This window comes from Mustela putorius, unplaced genomic scaffold, assembly GCF_011764305.1.
Source record: "Mustela putorius furo isolate JIRA1106 unplaced genomic scaffold, ASM1176430v1.1 tig00003834_pilon_pilon_pilon, whole genome shotgun sequence".
Lineage (NCBI taxonomy): Eukaryota > Metazoa > Chordata > Mammalia > Carnivora > Mustelidae > Mustela > Mustela putorius.
This window is the reverse complement of record NW_025421987.1, coordinates 119633426-119651956: the sequence shown is the minus strand read 5'-3', so window position 1 is coordinate 119651956 and position 18531 is coordinate 119633426. Positions and strand designations below refer to the sequence as shown.

General features: G+C 42.3%; 1 long non-coding RNA gene across 1 annotated transcript in view; it reads right to left on the bottom strand.

Moving 5' to 3' along the window:
* LOC123394480 overlaps positions 1–17616 on the bottom strand; it is a 343240-nt gene extending 325624 nt beyond the window's left edge. Inside the window, exon 1 of the long non-coding RNA XR_006609255.1 lies at positions 17538–17616. This is a non-coding gene — a long non-coding RNA (uncharacterized LOC123394480). The remainder of the gene's footprint in view (positions 1–17537) is intronic.
* Positions 17617–18531: the final 915 nt, after the last annotated feature.

The window sequence follows — 18531 nt, the reverse complement described above, 5'->3', positions numbered from 1 at the left end:
GGCAGATGCTTAACCCCCTAAGCCATCCAGGTGCCCCCATAAAGTTAATTTTATTAAGCAACTGAAATAAGCACATTTGTCTGTTTGTAGGTGGCATTAGCCAAAAGATGATAACGATCAATGTCCCCTTAACCTAAAAATCTGCTATATGCTCGTTTAAACGTCACTGAGATCACTGCAAATTCCCACGAATAAGGATTCCACCCAGGTTAAAAAGGAAAGATGTCCTTAAAAGGATTAGGGGAGACTTTTCTCTTGAATGTATGTTTATGTCACTGTTTTCCTCCTAACTCCACACTGGGATCGGCCACGCTGGGTAAATGGGAGTTTGATGGACAGAAGAACAAGGAGAGGTTTTGCAAGGAGGATGGTGGCAGAGTGCTGAAGAGGAAGACAGTTGTCATTCTGAGTTCACCACGTTTCTAAAACTGAGCAGTCAGAAAGTGAGGTGGGATGGCTCCAAAAAGCAGACTTCTGCCTGACAGTTTTGCCAAGACAGGCCTTGGGAACAGGAATAGAGGGGAGGTAGACCACTAACCACTGAGGAAGCAGGTTGCAGATCTCATGGGTCCAGGGACCGCAGTGTATGAACTCCATGGAAATATCCTCTGGCTTTAGGCTGACAAAACTTGATCTCAATATATTTCATCACAATTTGATAGACCAGGAAGGCACCATGTCTTATTTGTCCAAGCCCATGGCAGTACAATTCATTTGCCAAACTCTGAAGAGGCCCCAGCTTCCTGTGTCTCACGGTGCCCCAGACAGCAAGCAAGCTCTTTTCCAGCCATTCCATCTTTCTCTGGGTAATATCACCTTCCCAGCTTCCCCTACGGCAACCATACCCCATGCGGGCCTGTCAACCAGCAGCTTCACGATTTGAAATCAATAGAGACATTCTGAGACCCAGGCCAGTTAGTCACAGGGGTAGAAAAATATGGCCATGGTGCACTGCCACTGTACCTATTCCTTTGTCCCTCGTGAGCAAGAAAGACTCGCACCAAAAGATAACTGCTCCCAAAGCATTGTGGCATGAGCTTTGCCAGGCAAGGGACATAAAAAAGAAAGGAAGCTCCCTGTCCTTTGTTCTGGCTGCACACATTTGCAGGCTTTCCGAACCTCAGCAGATCTCCTGGCAAGAACAGCAGCGAGCAAACCCCTCCTCCCCATTGGGTATGGGTAATGCCTCCTGGCAAAGACCTCAAGCACATTCATCTCTCTCCAGGCCCTTCTAGGGCTGCTGTGCGTCTGCAGAACAGATGGGAGAGTCTGCCCGTCTGACTGTGGGCTGTTTTATTTCACTCAATAAACATTTATTGAGGTTCTACTTGTGCCAGGCCCTCTGCTGAGGGACGTCCCACTGACGCGTAGGGAGGTGCGTGCACAGATGTGCCCCGGGGGACCGGGGCCCAGAGGATACCTATCTCCTCAAACATCACCAAAACGACAGGTGAATGGTGGGGGGAAAAGATAATAATAATAATGAACGGCAAATAGCACAACAGATCGACTTTGCCAGGAGAGAAATGTCATGATCCGTATCAGCCCTTCTCAAACTTGGCTGCGCCTGCAATCCCACAGGGGCTCTCAGGTTCTGATTCGGCAGGTCTGCGGGGGGCCAGAGGGTCTCCATTCTTATGGAGCTCTCAGGTGATGCTGCTTACGTGAGGACCCTACTTAGAGAAAACACTTAATTTTCATGCTGATGTGATCCCTCAGCTTGCGGTTGGATGAGCAGGCGGGAGGTATATATATTGGACTCAAACCGACAGGTGCCCACGAAGGAAATGAGCAAAGGTAGCTCACAGTATAATGAGCGTGTAAGGTGCCAGGTACTTTGCCTATGTAAATTCAACATATTCGCACAGGTAGGTGCCACTGCCTCTCTTTTATAGGTGAACACACTTAAATTCAGAGCAGTGAAGCCACTTGCCTGTATCCCACAGCTTGGAAGGACTAAAGATAAGGCTGGAAATGAAGTCTCCCTATCTTTTAAAATACATGCTTTACCTGCTGCCTTCTGTTGTACTCTCATCCATTCAGGCTGACTTCTGTGTGGGAACAGATTGTTTGACGTGTCATGGATTTAGAAATGGGAGCTGCCTTCATGTGCCCCGTGAAACTCAGTAAAATCTGGTATGTAATTCTCTGCTCTGCAGCATTGCTCAACTAATCCAATTTTTAAAACACGGCTACTACCAAAACCTTTAGATGGATGTTGAACACACACGGGTGCACGTGCACACACACACACACACACACACTACACACCCCAAATGAGCTGGTTTTCCCCTTCTGGCCATAACTTGACAGCAATGAGCAGGTATCAATATCTAGAAGTGATGGATTTTTATCATGTCAGAGCAAAACAATAATAGTAAAGGTCAAGGGTGAAATTCTTTCCACCCTAAGAAGAAATCCTGTGAGAACTGTTTGCTGGGAGGCCTCGGGCACAGCCCAGCATTCTCCGGAGAACGGCTGTGCGGACTGCCATGGCAGCCCAGCCCAGTATTCAAAATATATTGACTTTCATGCTTAAAGAGTTATGTTTATTGTTTCCTCTAATCAATTTTACTTCACAAAATAAAGAGTGTGATATATCACTCTCAAGTTCTCGGAAGAAAGGAATGTCAGAAACCTTACAAATAAAGCATGTGTTAAAGAAAATGGGTACAGAGTGGATTCTTAACTGAAGACAGGATGGATGGCCCACTCTTTAAGCTCATAGGAAATTGTGACCTCGAAAAAGCACCCATGATTTCTCAAGAGAACTATTACTTAACAAAATTTCCACAATAACAATGAATAATGGCCTGCCAAAGAATATAAATAGAAAAGGATTTAATATATATCTCATAGTCATGAGATTATTGGCCAGGGGAGTCTGGTGCTAATAAGGTCACTCCCTCAATCCCCAAATCAAATGCTCCCGCAAAATAATATTCATAACAGTAACTCTTTAAAGGAGAGAAGATAATCCTCTGTAATTTGCAGCCCAAATGGCATTTATTATTCTATAAGGAAAATAAAGTACTCAAAATGATAAAATAACTTCATTCTGAACTATTTTTTAATACAGTGATCTAACTAGAGCTTTGAATTTATAATGGGATGGTTTCCATGCTTTATATCTAAATACAATGAATCTCTGATAAGAACTAAAAATGAAAATAACCTGAATTATTTCCCATCATTTGCTTATTTCCATAACTGGTAGCCAGTCCTGGGCAGTCCTCGATCTTGTCCCTCCCTACTTCATTCTATTACTCCCAGGAATGTTGCTCAATAGAAAATCGAACCAACAAAAATGGACAATTGTTAATGCATCATTAGGCCTTTGGAGCACAAAAACAGACTGCATCAATTAAAAACAAGTGTCCTGAAATATATTTTCTGTCTTTTGATTTTTAAAATTCCCAAAGTGCCATATTTTAACAGCATTTTTCATATATGATTTTATGGATTTTATGTATTATCTCCACATAATAATATAACAGACAAGAGATATAAAATTCTCAAAATATATACATTAATAAGCTTTCAAAATAATAATTTCTAGAATTTCTATACTTTCTAACTCTGCCCTACAACCCCTATCATTAATCAGTATAAAACTCCTATCTGTAATGACAAAATGTTTGCTAATGATTTCATTAATAGTAAGCCATTGTATTGTTATTTGCTATGTTAAAAAAGACTATTAGGATTAGAATTACATAATTACCTTGCCTCCTGTTGGTCTAATTTTTCTACTCATCTAAAATATGAGCATAATGTCCAGTTTTGATGTAAGGGGACTACTATAAACTTGTTTGTTTTTTTTTTTCCTTTGAGCTATGAGCTTCACCTTATTAAAATCCTGTATAATACTTTACAGTCATCAAAACTACAACGCACCTTCTGGAACATCCTACACGAAGTGAGGGCTTTCTGATTCACTGTTGTAGCCTACCAAGGTTACAGTAGCCCTCATCTAAGCAGCAATTATGACCAATTACAAGCATTTGGCCACGTGCTAAGACTGAAGAACAGGGTTTGTGTATGCACTTTTATGTACAATCTATGTTGATGTTATTACTAGGGCTATGGCAGGTAAATTCCTTTTTTTTTCCTAATTGTATTTTTATTTTATTTTTTTTAAAAGATTTTATTTATTTATTGGAGAGGGAGAGAGCACAAGCAGGGGGAGGGAGAGGGAGAAGCAGAGACCAGGCTGAGCAGGGAGCCCAGTGTAGGGCTCGATCCCAGGACCCCGGGATCACAACCTGAGCTGAAAGCAGATGCTTAACCGACTGAGCCACCCAGGGGAGCCTCTCATTGTATTTTTAAATCTTACATAACATTTTTAGAAATACGACCTTAGGTGGAAAAACTGAGACTACATCCATGGATTCATTCTATTAAATATATAGTATCTGAAGTTTGAGAAAGCAAATAGGGAAACATTTGGTTTGGTTTGGGTGTTTTTATCTTTTAGAACATCTCTTGGAGGGGCACCTGGATGCTATCGTCTGATAAGCATCTGACTCTTGGTTTCGGCCCAGGTCATGATCTCAGGGTCATGATATCCAGCCGCTCATCGGGCTCTGTGATCAGCATGGAGTCTGCTTAAGACTCTCCCCCCACTTTCTCCCTCTGCCCCTCCCTGCTGCTGCTGCTCTCCCTTTAAAATAAATAAACTTAAATATATATATAAATAAATAAAAAGGACATTTCCTGGATACCGATCTCCAGCCAAAAAGTATTGTAATATTTCATTTAGGGTGTCTTCCTGGATTCCAATACTTGGCAAGAATCTGAATCTGTGTGTATTATGATGTTTATCTTCCTAGCTAGAAAACGACTTCCAAAAAACACTGCGTAATTGGTTTGCATTTGGTTGTTTGTTTTCTTTGTATTAGCTGAAACAGAATAGATGCTCAATAAATATTAATTAAATGATTCAGTAGTGGCTGTGTTGGGTGTCATCATCACATTTTTCTTTCCTCTTACTCATGCCGGATCAAAGAAAGTGGCCTAGTAGGAATAGTGGCAAGTACTAACCATTTAGATTCCAAATCTATAAAAAGTATTTACATGCATCCGTCAAGCAATCCTCTGAAACTCATTGTGAGTTAGGAAACTTGAATTTCTCTTTCATACAAAGGGACTCTACAGCTCAGAGAACGTGTATGGATTGCCCAGGTTCATACGGCTTGGTTGGAAAATCGTAAAAGCAGTTCCTGCATCCAGGTCCACAGAACAGGGAACTTCTGCGAAACGGAAAACCCTCCATCCACCTCAAATAGGGCAGCGAGCGGCCAGGACATGATGAACCATTAACCCAGGATTCAAAGTCTAACTATTGCATTCCTTTACAACTTCACCACTTCATGTAATAAGGGAGAGATAAACACTGTTCCAATCCAAGCAGTTATGGATTCGGTCATTTTTAAATCCACAGCATGAGAGTGGATGATCAATGATGAAATGCCGGGTGCTCCCATCTAGAATCATGTATTAAAAGCCCCAGAGCTCTATACGCATCTGTCCATTTAATCTTTGCAACCATCTCAGGGTTAGGTGCTAATGATCCCATTTTGCAGGTGAAGAAACTGAGTGTCAGAGAAGAGAAATACCCCTCGCCCAGGGCCACACGTCTGGTGAATAATCCATCCCTAATTCAAAGTCCACTCAGTTTGACTGATGGAATTGTGTTCTCAACCTTTCCACAATCCTATCACTCCCTGCTCCCACCCAGGTGGAGCCTCAAACTCAATCTGTAGAATGATTTTCTAGGTCCCTTCATGCTGCAGTTTGATACACTGTAAAATAAATTCTCCTTTGAAGTCAGTTTTTCAAAGGGTCCTCTGCCTGTCTCTTGTGAAAATAAAGGGAAACCTCCTGAAGTGGAATCAGAAGGCTAGAAGGGGGAGCATACGACGCAAGGTCAACCACAGGAAACACTGTCAATTGCAGGCCCTAACAGAAGAATCTCAACAGAAAGAATCATCAATTATAGGCCCCAAAAGGTGAAGATGTACACTGCATCTCTTACAAGAAATTGACTACCCTGTAACTCAGCCAGTGTGAAACCCTCCTCACCCTGAACTCCTGCTTTTTCTCCAATGGACTTTCCTTCAAAACAACCAACCCCTTCCAACAGCCTCCTTCTTTTCTATAAAATAAAGTTTCTCTGCCTTGGTTGTTGGACTTGCTTATAGTTTTGCCACAGCTTGCATGTCCCAATTTACAATTTTCTGTTATTCCCAAATAAATCTATCTTTTTACTGGTAAAATAACCAACTTTTCTTTTTAAGGTTAACATTAAAGATACATGCAGTTTTGTCCAGATTGAGATCTGTGCTTGAAGTATCCAAACTGTTCCTTCATGCTCTTTAAAATTCAGTCGATAATTCATCACACCCTTTCTGGATTCCTTTTGCTTGTGCAAACTTGTAGAGTATAAACCAAGAAAAAGTGGTACTTAAACACTTGCGTAAAGTCAAACACTCCAGAAACAATACTGCATTAATTATTTTCTTTTTTTTTCTATAGGTTAAAATAAGTAGAACATAATTCACACTGTTACATCCAGAAGCAGTAGCCAAAAAGATACCTGTGTTACCATATTGGAGTATTTTAATATCTTTGTCAATGGCAATTCCTAAATTGAGTATTTTTTTATCAGATTCAGTGCTTTTTTATTAAAATATGCACTTTACTTAGTATGAGTAAAACCATAATTTACCACCTGGCAGCCTACAAGGCCAATTTAATCTCAGATATATTAGGTCTTCATGCTCCTATTATTTTTTATTTTGATTTTGTCTGCCAACAACAACAAAAAAAAACCTGGATATTTCATACAGATTTCTAAATTCACACAAAATTCCAGATTTCTAAACCCCAATTTCAAGTCAGATATTTGCCATGACCAGGAAGAAATTGCTTGAGGGGCGTTTGGCTGGCTCTGCCGCTGGAGCCTGTGACTCTCGATCACGGGGTTGTGAGTTTGAGCCCCAGGTCCAGTGTAGAGATCACTTAAAAATAGGATCTTTGAAGAAAAAGGAAAGAAGGAAAGAAATTGCTGGAGAGCAAAACAAGTACCTGGAACTGAGTTGGGGCTATCTTCTTTCTCATCCTTAGTCCGCACTACTATTATTATTGCACATCCCGACTGCCTCCCTTTCTGACTTCTGACTCTTGAAGGCATCTGAATGTTCTCCCCCAGGAAACAAAAGTTTCCTTGTTGATTTAAGCTTGCTTTTTGGAGACCACATCCTCCAAATTAAATAATCCATTTTTGTTTTGTTTTCTTTAATGCTATGGGTGTTTTTAATCTGTAGTGGCTCTGTTACAGAATATACAAAAATAACACCACTTTCCCCTTCACCAAAAGTTACAGGTTTCCAATTAATTCAGTCAGATCATCTCCTCTGTCCCAACTGACAAGGACATTCCCAGAGGGAGATCTCATAGACCCTGCGGTAGGCAAAATTTTGGCCCCCATATCATTTACTCCCTGATGTCATTCTGGTAAATACATTCCACTGTTTGAAAAGAGGCCTTGGCCGATGTAATTAAGATTACTAACCAGTCTGGAGTGTCTGGGTGGCTCAGTTGGTTAAGCATCTGACCCAGGTATGATATCGAGGAGGTTGTATCGAGCCCCTCCCCTGGCTCCAAGCTCAGCGTGAGTCTGCTTGTCCCTCTCCCTCTGCCCCTCCCCCCCAACTCCTGCATTCTCTCTCTCTCAAATAAGTAAATAAATATAATCTTTTTAAAAATATCACTAATCAGTTTACCTTATAATAGGAAGATTATCTTCGATTATCTGGGTGAGCTCAATCTTATCACATGAGCCCATCACCAGAGAACTTTCTCTGCTTGGAGGTAGATGAGATGTAGGAAAAGAAGGCATAGATGTGAAGCAATAGGAGGGCTGAAGTCGTTGTTGCTGGTTCTGAAGACAGAAGGGTCCATGAGCCAAGAAATGCCTTAAGAAGTTGAAAATTATCCCCAGCTGACAGCCGGCAAGGAAATGGGGACCTCAGTCCCACAACTGATGGAAATGAACTCTGCCAATGAATTCTGCCAACATGAATGAGCCTGGAAGCAAATTCTTTCCCAGAACTTCAGCTAAAAACTCAGGCTGGCCAACACCTTAATTTTTTTGGTCTTGTGAGACAGTGAACAGAGTATCAGCCACGCATGCATGCCTAGACTTCTCACCTACCAAAACTGACATAATAAATTTGTGATGTTATAAGCTAGTAAGTTTGTGTTAATTTGTTAAGGCAGTGATAGAAAACTAATACAGGTCCCATGGTCACCAGCAACCCCAGCAGATATCATCAGAAAGGGTCTGAATGCCTCAACCATAGCAATCATTATTTCTTTGTTGATGTGACATTATCATTAATCATTTATGTTTCTAAGCCAATCATATTGATTTGGAGCCTATATCCATTTTCTATCCCTGCCATAACAAATTAACACAAACCAAAAAACAAATGGGCTGAAATTGATACTGAGAAAATTAAGTAAGTAATGTATAAATCACATGGAAACTGAACCTCCTCAAGTTAAATTTTTCAGAATTATCTCTTTTAACCATAATGTTGAGTGTATTGATGTGTTTGGCAAGAAAGAGCTCTCTAAATTTGACTTCTTTATTAAATTGTTTATCAAAATAATTTGTTTCAGTGAGACATTTGCTACATTGTATCAGTGAGACATTTGCTACAGTTTTAACGTTAAATGCAGAGCACATTCACATACCATCAGTTTGGGACCTTATTTCATCAAACTTTATTTTTTAAATACCTTAAAAGTAGCCTTATTTTACCAGCAGAAAAATCTTAAGGATGACAAGACAATATATTCACTCAAAGAAGACTGTTTAAACTGGATTCATCTGTGAGAGCAGTACCATTTTCAGCACAGGAGAGAGGGGGACAGATAGCCACATTACTCAGTGTTTAAAACCAGGAAGGTATGGGATCTGCAGTGAAACCTACCTTCCTCTAATTCTGTGCTAGTTTTCTTCATAAAATGTATTGTTACCTGAAATTCTAGCTTCATGTGTCCACGTTACTGTCTCTTAATAGAATGTCAGCCACACATTCTTGTTCACTGATGGACATCTAACCTTTACACCAGTGCCTGGTACATAATAGATTCTCAATAAATACTTGTTAAATGAATGAAAAACTAAATGATGAAAGCTCGAGGTCATCATCCAGCCCTTCTTTTTTTTTTTTTTTTTTTTTAAAGATTTTTATTTATTTATTTGACAGACAGAGATCCAAGTAGGCAGAGAGGCAGGCAGAGAGAGAGGAGGAAGCAGGCTCCCCACTGAGCAGAGAACCCGATGCGGGGCTCGATCCCAGGACCCCGAGATCATGACCTGAGCTGAAGGAAGAGGCATTAACCCACTGAGCCACCCAGGCGCCCCTCATCCAGCCCTTCTGATAAACTAAATTTTATCCTCATTTATCAACTCACTAAATTGTTCCTATGACTTTCATTTCTAACCTACATTTCTCCAGTGTCCCCATTAAAAGTTTAAGTCTCTCTTTCTTTATGTATTCAACAATATGACCGAGCACCCTGGATATTCCTCAGCTTACTCAAATGTCATTCATTCAACAAAGTAAATCAGCAGATGAAGTCAGGAGGATTACAGGGGGCTAGATCATGAAGTCTCCTAGTCTACTGTATGGTCTCAGGATTTTAGTAAGAGTAAGAGGTGGGAAGACACTGGAGGACCTGCACACAGTGTCATACTCTGAATGACATTTGAAAAACAGCGGCCTAGTTACTATATGAGGCATGGGAGAAACAGAGTGACCAATCAGGAAGTTGTTGGGATACTCATGTTTTTGACTGCCCATGTTCTCATGTTATTCAAACAAAGTTCTGTGAATAACTTTGTTAGAACATGGGATTCATTTGGGAGTCCCTTGTAAGACTGAAATGTGCTGAACACAGCACCAAATGCCAACCGCTGTCTCCTTTATCCTCAGTCCCTCCCCGTGTATAAGGTCACAGAGCATGGCCTCTGCAAAGAACCAAAGAGAACACTAATTGCAACTACCTCAGTTTACAGAAGAGGAGGTTCCATTTTCCTCATTCCTTGATCAAGGTTCATTTCCCCTACATAATGAACTTTCATCTCCCCTCTGTTCAAACTCAGTGTTTTATAGCATTCATTCTCACTGCAGACTATAACATGGGTACCCCCAAATTAAAAAGCGCATTGCCTTGAGAGAGACAAAGAAGAGGGAGCCACTTAAATCTCTTGTCTTTTCCAAATCCTATGAGTGTACGCCATCCCACCCTAAAAATCCCATGAGATTTAAGGCTTCCCCACTAACCACACTGGAGAGATGAACTATGATGAGCTACCTTGGTTGTGCTTTCCAATGAAATATCCAACCTAAGATTTACCCAACTCACCTACGTGGATTGAGATCAACGAATGACACGCCCCTCACTCACGATCTCTTTAAAAATACCATTATAGCAGATACTATGCCTTCAGGGCATTTCAGAAACTCACTCAACATGAATGTATTCATAGACAGAAAACCTGGGTGTTGCTGAATTAGTGTCTTTTCTGCAGTATAGAGCTTGATAGCTCAGGAGATAGGAGTTGTCATGCCCATGATTTTAATCTTGCAACCTTTGCATATGTAATTTAACCTTGTTTAGTGTTTCCTCACCTATAATATGGACCTCCCGAGAGTGAGGAATAAATACAACAAAATGTATCAAGCATTAGCACAGAGTTTAGCACATACCAAGCACTCTGTAAATATTAGTTACTATCATTTAGGCCATTACTCAAGTTGTCATCATCAATGTGAAGATGGAGATGCAACTTCCAAAACGGTACCCGGGCGCGGGAAGCAGGCTTGCTACTTTGTATCACCTGGTAATAAAAACCATTTCTTGGGAAAAGGTCACTCTAGAACTTGGTAGCATGGATCCACAAAATAATTTAGCAATCCCTTTCTTCTACCTCTCACATGTTTATTTGTTGACAGAGGGAAATGAGGCAAGAATTTTAAGATGCCTTAAGATCTCACTTATTCTGGGGAGAAGTCTGAAATGACGGATGCAAAGACCACCAAGTACAAAAGGCAGGGGCAAACGTGGTAAATTAAACGCTAGAATGATGGTAATACCAGGAACAGAAGCTCTAGTACATCTTTCGACTCTGTTCGGTTTTGCTTATAAAAGGAAGATGAAAAAACACAAAAGATGAGGGAAAGGAGAAGGGGAGTAAGAAAGGAAAGGACCAAGAGAAAACAAAGTAAGAAGAGAAGCACTGAAGAAGAAGGAAAGACATACTAGCAGGAGAGAAGCAAGAAGGAAGAGAGCAAAAAGAGTGAAGGGCACCTGGGTCGCTCATTTGGTTAAGGGTCTTCCTTCAGCTTAGAGTGCCTGTTCCCAGAGTCCCAGAGTCCCTGTTCAGCGGGGAGCCTGCTTCTCTCTCTGCCCTTCACCCTGCTCATGCTTGCTCTTGTTTTCTCTCTCTCTCAAATAAATAATAAATTAAAAAAAAAAAAAAAAAAGCAAGCAAGTGAAGAGAATTCCAAGAAGACAGACCCCCGCACCCAGTGTCATCAAAGGTTAAAGCCAGGACCAGGACTGTAAAACTGCCAGAGAATATGAAGTGCATTTACAATTAAACCAATTCCTGCATTCCTGTTTCTCTTTTGTAAAAGGAAATGACTCTATCTCTAGAAAATTAACTCAGACTTCTCTTGATCTTTGAGTTCCAAGAACAGGAGTGACCATTTGAATCTTGTTTACATGGTTACATGGATGTCACTGTTACCCTGTTCAAGTAAAACTTCATAACTCCAAAGGGAGTGAATACAAAGCGAAGGGATGGCCGTTTTACTAAGAACACAGCCTCCCAGCCAAAACAGGTGACGTGACGCTGCAACAGCGAATGGTTCTGGAGTCGACTGACCGTACATCTTATCTCACCCAGTTATTTAGTCTTTCTTTCTATTTTCCAGAATATCTGTACATCAATACGTAACATGCCTTATACTCAATCTCTTAATTATGTTTCTAGATTAGCTTTTGTTTAGATCTACTTTTTTGGCCAAATAAAAACAAAGAAACAAACACAGAGACAGACCATTAGAGATTACAATGACCTAAGATCACTTTCTTTAGTGGTAGAACTTTACCTGACTTCATATTCCTAAAATTAAATGCAGTAAAGTATTCCAAATTTGGCAAAACGCTGACAACCTAAAATTCCATAAATTGTTGTTTTAGTATAGAAGTCAAGCAAGCATATTTCCCTTCCCATAAAGGACTTCTTCCTTACAAGGTATCCCACCGCTTAGTATTAAATTGGTGGGATACCTTGCAAAGCAGAAGCCCTTCTTCACTGATGTTCAACTTCTTAGTGCTCAATTGTGTAAAACATATCTCATACAAAATGTGAAGTGATGCAAGTCAGCTTAACTTTAAAGAGTGATACTAGGGTCCCTGGGTGGCTCAGTCTACCTTCAGCTCAGGTCATGTTCTCAGGGTCCTAGGATGGAGCCCCGCATTGGGCTCTTCTCTCTCTGCCCCTACCCCCTGCTTACTATTGCGCTCATGCTCTCTCTCTCTCTCTCTGTCTGAAATAAATAAATAAAATTGTTTTTTAAAAAGAGTGATACTAATAATTTACACACAACTCCATCACATCCAGACAAAAATATAGGTGAAAGGTGTTATTGACCTGGACTCTGGAGGTTGAAATGGAAATTGACAGAGGCAGGTAGCTAAAAGCAAGAGTAACAGTAAAAAAAAAAAAAAATTATCAGCTGGCTGGTATGGCCAGAACACTACATCAGAGCAGACACAGACTATAAACCACCACACCCACCCAGAACACAAAGTACGTGATGAATTAAGAAATATATTGTTGGCAAAGGGGTAAAGTTCCTGAAATGCCATTTCCCAAAATGAGAAAGACTGAAGGGAGAGTACATCTGGTGTGGTGTGGTAGTAGTAGTATAAATTTCAATTTCTAATGTAAGAAGTTAACAGACGCTTGGAGAAGTAGACAGCTGAATAAATGTTTCTGGAGCTCAGAGGCCAGGTATGAACTAAAGAAATAAACTGAGTCAGCCTATAGATAAGATTTAGAGCCATGAGAATGGAATAAATTACTTAAAGGGAGGAGGGGCCTGGGGCACTTATAAGAGGGCCCAGGAGAGACTCCCACGTTTGGAAAGATCCCACCTTCATTTAGAGATGGACTAATGAAAGAGGAGCTAGCTGAGAAATAATAAGAGCCTAATGAGCAAAACTGGAGACGTGTAGTGTCACAGAAACCATACCACAGTCATCGATGCCAAGAAAAGATAATTTATGAAGGAAGAGGGACCAGTCAACTCTTTCAAATTCTCCCAGAAGTTGAATAAGAACGTAGCGCTCGGGATTGGACCACAGAATGGTCACTGCTGATCTCCATAAAAGTTTCTCTAAGCAGTGGAGGCAGAAGCCATGTTGGAGTCGTATTCGTAGGAAGGGAGAGAGAAAGTGAAGATGGCTTATACAGACAAGCCTCGCCAGAAACTTGACAAGGACACAGAGGAAAGAAATGAAGGGAGGGATGTGGAGAAGTGTGGGATTCAGGATTTGTTTTCAAGATGGAAGACATCAAGATATGTTGACATGTTATCTTCACAACTCTGTGATCTAGGGAGGTATTATTTCCCTCATTTACCAGATAACAAAATTGAGGCTCAGAGAGGTTTAAAAACTTGATCAAATTCTCACAGCTGGGGGGAACCTGGGTGGCTCAGTGGGTTGAGCCGCTGCCTTCGGCTGGGGTCATGATCTCGGGGTCCTGGGATAGAGTCCCGCATCGGGCTCTCTGCTCAGCAGGGAGCCTGCTTCCCTCTCTCTCTCTCTCTCTGCCTGCCTCTCTGTCTACTGTGATCTCTCTCCGTCAAATAAATAAATAAAATCTTAAAAAAAAAAAATTCTCACAGCTGGTAAGAGGCAGAGCTGAAAGTTGAGCCCAGTCTATCTCATTCCAAAGCCCTAGGATAGATTGCTACTTACTGCATTTTATTCTATGTATTTATACAATAACTACCTCCCTCACCTTCTAAGTACAGGAACTGAATCTAATTCATCCTTGAATCCCTAGCACCTACGGCAGTATCTGGTCATTAGTAATAGGGACTTAGTAAATGTGTCAAAGAAATGAATGAATGAACCCAAAGTCAGATTTTAGCCTTCAAAACAGAACTTCTCTACAGACCAGAGATTTAAAGAATAAATAGAAATATGGAGAAATCAGGGAGCCTTTGAAATGTTTGTAATATAAAATGCTAACAGAGGAGCAGTGACTATCATTTAAATTAGAGTAATTAAACCTGTTAGACACAGGTTTAATTAATTGAATTAATCAAATGCATAGTTGCATTTCCCAAGTTTGTAACCAGCAAAACTGTAAGAACTTGCCTAATCATACGCAATCACCAGTCTCCACCATAATGTACAGCTTGCTTGTCAGTTACTATGTTTTTGTCCCCCCCAGAGCTTAAAATACATACAAGGTCCTTATTCCCACATGGAATCCATTCTGAGGTAATAATTGTGCTGTTCCACATGAAACCAGTGTATTTGTACAGAAAGCAAAAGGGGCATTCAATCATTGTGATATTCTGTGTGCCTCACAAGAATAAATGGATTTTTTTAAACATTCATGTGATTGACTGATTCCTCCCAACCACTACATGTTCTGCTCAGCTGTTTTGCTCGCATGTTACTTCCGAGCCTTTTTAATACAGTTCTTAATTGTTCTCTTTATCATATGAGCAAGGCACTTTTAGCAAAAACCCTCAAGTTAAAATAATCCACAATAATTTTGAAATGTGCGAACTCATGTTTATTTGTCACAGAATGTTAATAACTTAAGTTTCTGCTGAAAGAATTTTGTTTTGAGCTTCCTCCAATAAATTCCTTCCTTCTCAAATTGTAGAAAATGTACCCTTTGAAAGTTTGAATAGAAAAAAAAAGAGATTTTCAGGCTAGCAAAATTGTTTCATGATGTAAGGTACAGTATTTTGGTTCGGTTTGGTTAAGATTAGCTAGGAAAGAAGTCTAAGGTCTGCCTGTCAACTAATTACATATTTATTGTTAAAAACTACTTGCACCAAGTTAAATAAAATAAGGATGCCTAAAGTAGGTAAAATTTGCATTCTTATTATTTCCAGAAGACTTCTAATCCCACAAAGTTTTTTTCCACCCTTTTCTTGCTTAGTGTAAGGATTACTTTCTAGTCTCACCCCCAAGTATATCTATAAGCACCAAGTATTTTTTTTTCCTAAAAAGGATATACTATACAATTTAGCTATTCATTTATGCAAATGATGGTAAACAGAATTATAAAGACAGATAATAAACAGCAAATGAGGTTATTTTGTTTCACGCTTTATGTTGTCAGAGTTCTGAGCATGGTTTAGTGTTTTCTATTCATGACTTTATATTACCAAATTACTCCCTGATGGTGTCTCAGATGTGCTTTTGTCTGCAAATGAGAAGGAATAAAATACCAGGACATTAACGTTAAATTACAATCGTTAATGGCGTAAATACGAAAATAATTACTGCATCATACCATCAATTGTTATGTGTTCATTACGGAAGTTCTTGTAAAGCCTTCATTTTCTTGTTACAATTATTTTTTCCTTTATTTTTGTCTGGCTATTTTATAGCCCTGACAGTACTTTAGCAACATTCAGCAGTTACACAAGCCATTTAATCCTGCTCAAAGCTTCATTTAAACTTCATTTTAGTTGCATTTTATTTGTGTATATATGCCTTTTACTTCTTCCTGACAGTCAGAAGGTACTTCCAGGGTAGGTGCTGGAAAGATGTGTCAAGGAGGTTAGCTAAAACCAGCAATAAACTTCGGCGAAGGTTTCAGACTTATTGCACACCCCTCACTACAATACCTTTATTAATCAAACTAAATGTGCCCCCATTCTCTAGAATTCCAGCTTCAGGATCCCCACCCTCAACATCTCTTTTTAAGATAAACTTATAATTTTACAGCCAATCAGGCAAGATGCTTTTAAATTTCTGTCCTCCTTCTTCCCCTTGTGTTTCTTCTCCCTTGCTCCATCTCACCTTTCTCCCGCTCCGAGCTCATCCCTCCGCTACCAGCATTTTCTCTCTAGCTGGCAGGAAGGGGATGCCCTCCATACACACACACACACACACACACACACACACACACAGAGCCGCCTCCCTGGGAGCGTCGTCCCAGTGTACTCTTTTGTCTGCTCCACTCTGTGACCATCGCTTAGCCTTTTGCCTGGCAGCCTCGGGCGAGGAGGAGTGACAGGAAAACTCACAGCGCTGTGGCGAGATAGAGAGGGGCAGGGGGTGGTGGAGGCTCCGCGGGCGGTCCAGCATCCCAGGCCGCTGCGCTCCCGCACACACGCACACACAAACACACACAGGAACACGCACACACAGACACACACACACTAAGTAGTCTTCTGTCACCTGTTCGCTTTCAAAGCCAGCTCCAGAGCTAGGTGAAACTTATCCCTCCTCCACCTCCACCCCCACCTCCGAAGAGAGTTCTGGTTCAAGAAGGCATCCTATGGCACACTTTTTCCCAAAATACCTGAAGGGGGGGGGGGGGAAGTGCACACTAGGTACACTGCAATTACATATATCCCTACTACGGCTCTCTTCCTCTTTTTCGCCCATGTTCTCTGCAATCACACCCGGCCTTTTCTTGCTAATACGCGCACGCACACTACAAGCACCCCATCTCTGCTGACGGTCCAGCCTTGTAACCTCCGCCTCCAGGGTTCCTTCTCTGTCCGCGTCCCTCTGCCCGGCGCCAGGCCCCCAGCACTCTCTCCAACTCCTGCCATGTGCAGCCCAGCGCTGCCGGCTCCTTAGCCCCAGCCGAGGCTCCAAACTTTTTTTCGCCCTTTCTCCAGCCCCAAATCATGCGCATCCCAGAGGTTGGACGCCCTAGCGGGTATCCAGTCTACCCCGGGGAGTGCGGCGAGTACCGCTGCCCCTGTGGGCTCCAGGTCTCGCGGTGCCCCCAGTGTAGGACAGCCCTGGACCTAGCAGGGATGCGAGGGGAGCCTGGGCGGTTCCGGCTGGCAGGTGCCACTTGCCAGCGACTCCCGAGTTCACGCCCTAGGGGACGGCGGGTTTGGCCTGATGAGAACAAAGCTGGAGTCCGGGGAGACTGTCAGCCGGGAGGCCCTAAGACAATAGCAATAAAGGGAACTTGGAAGAGAACCGCTGCGCAAAGTTGTCTCCGAGTCCGAATGTTCTGGGATGGCCGCAGGCTCACGCTGCAGACCCCCAAACCCCTAGCCCTGGGCCCCGCCGCTCTACACGCAAAACCCTGGCTCAGCAGCGGTTCCTGGACACTATGCAAATACCCTGGGAGCCCAGACGCAGCGCAGGGCGCCAGGGACGCTCTGAGACTTGGACAGCAGCTGCCGGCAGGAAGACCCGCCAGCGCGCTCTCCTGGCTTTACCTTTCCGCGGGCTGTCTTGGAGTCCGCGGCGCGCCGCCCGCTGGCTGTGCCCTCAGCCCCTGCCGCCGCCGCCGCCGCCGAGAGCAGGCAGCGGGAGCCGGCTCGATGAGCCCCGCCCCCGAGCACCAATCCCCGCCCCCAAGGCTAGGCCCCGCCCCTGGGCTCAGGCCCCGCCCCTCCACGCTGGCCGACAACCTCGCAGAGCCACGCGGGCCCACTGTGGTTTGCACACGAGCTGTGACGACCGCGGCGCCTGCTGCTTCTCCTGCTTCTGCCTTTGCTGCAGTTGTGGCTGTTGCTGCTGATGCATTGCATAGACTAGGAAGTCCCGACTTGTCAATGGGTAGGTAGCCCCTAACAAGAGAGATGATTGAAATGACCTCTAGAAGAGGACGCGTATGGTCCCTGCGAGAATAGAATCAGCATCACCAGAGAGCTTGCTAGAAATGCAAATTTCCGGGCCCCATCCCAGATCAACGGAATCAGAGTCTCTATGGATAAGACCTAGCAATGAGTATTTTAACAAGCTCCTGGGATGATTCCAAGCACATTAAAGTTGGAGAGGCACAGAAAACTAAGGGGTTGATCAGATGCAGTCCTAAGATCCAGGAGCCCACCCGAACCGATGATTTAACTTGGCAGCATTTGCAAAGCCCGAGAGTACGCTGTCTGCGCCCTGGATGTCATTCATCTTGCTTTATTGACTGAGAAGTCTTTAGAGATAAACAGAGGGGGGAACACATTTACTTCTGATCTGACAGCTCTAATGAGCTCAAGGAAGAATTATGTAAACATTATTAAGTGTAATAAACACGTGTCGGCATCAGACAATCTTCTCAGAAGAAGAGTTGGCAAAAGCCGGCATGAGCCAACGTTTTATTCATAATGTCTTTTTAACTTTATGTTGCCTGTGTAATAAGCCTTTGGCTTTGCTGTTGCCCAGATGGAAAATCATTACCCCAGTAATGGATGAGCCAGTTCAAAAGGAGAGCCA